Consider the following 1,315-nt stretch of genomic DNA (forward strand, 5'->3'; position numbering starts at 1 on the left):
AGTGCCTACTATCTAGAACCCTAGGGGCTGGTAATCAAAGTGAAGTAACTGTTTCTATCCAGAGATCTTATTGTCCATTTGGAGAGACAGAATGGAAAAGAGTAAGTGAACCAAAGTGATAGAGGAATGACAATATATAACTTTCAAATTCCAAGCAATGCATCCAGCGTTCATAGAGAGCATACCCTGAGGAATCGGGAGCAACCTCAAGAGCACCAGTCCTACATTTTCTGCACCTCTGGCATTTACTATTGGCTCATGGGTTCTCAGTTTTTCACAGGACCTCGTTTCAATGCCGTGTAGGACTGTCTTCTCCAAATTAGCACACATAAATGCCAAAGAGTCAAAACTCTACTAATTATCCCAAACTTTGTGACTGTTTTTTGGTACTACTTTACCTAGAAACTCCATATTCGTGTTCTCAGAGTTCTTAACAAATTATTAAACACTGTTTAAAGTTGGTTTGCATGACACCATTTCATGTCGATTCTCTGCTCAAAGACTATAATCGTTGTGCCTGTGTTTCAGTGACTCTATACTTAAAATTTCAACTTGGCCCTCTGTTACAAGAGACTTTTAGATTTCACTTATCTAAAATTAAATTCCAGTTATATTACTGATAATAATTTTTTTATGGTAAACTTATGAAGCATTCACTTATTTGTATAAGCCTATCCGTATGTCCAAAATGACTGGGGAACAGACAGGCATATGGTTGAGAGAGTCATAAGATGGTGTGGGATCTACTGGAAAGAAATGCTGTCTTTTTTTGGCTCAGCAAGAGCCTGAGAAGATGTAGGCCTACCCTTTGCTGTCAGCAGCAATCATGCCACCAGACAAAGCCCAACATCAAAGATAACCTGAAGACAAATGTAGCCAAATTCTTTTTTTTTTTTTAATTTTTTTTTCAACGTTTATTTATTTTTGTGACAGAGAGAGACAGAGCATGAATGGGGGAGGGGCAGAGAGAGAGGGAGACACAGAATCGGAAACAGGCTCCAGGCTCTGAGCCATCAGCCCAGAGCCCGACGTGGGGCTCGAACTCCCGGACCGCGAGATCGTGACCTGGCTGAAGTCGGACGCTTAACCGACTGCGCCACCCAGGCGCCCCAAATGTAGCCAAATTCTAATGTCAGTCTTAACAACCCTAACCTGAGTCCATCCTACACCTGGCCTTGCATGTAAGTGCACCTAAAATTCTTTTTTATGCTCAAGTTCATTACTCAGGTTGGATGTGTCTTGCAAACAAACGAGGCCCAACTGGTTCATTCTCACAAAAGGAGCAAGGTACGAAGAAAACTACAAACAGGACAAA

The sequence above is a fragment of the Prionailurus bengalensis genome, chromosome E1 (genome assembly GCF_016509475.1).
Source record: "Prionailurus bengalensis isolate Pbe53 chromosome E1, Fcat_Pben_1.1_paternal_pri, whole genome shotgun sequence".
NCBI classification, from domain to species: Eukaryota; Metazoa; Chordata; class Mammalia; order Carnivora; family Felidae; genus Prionailurus; species Prionailurus bengalensis.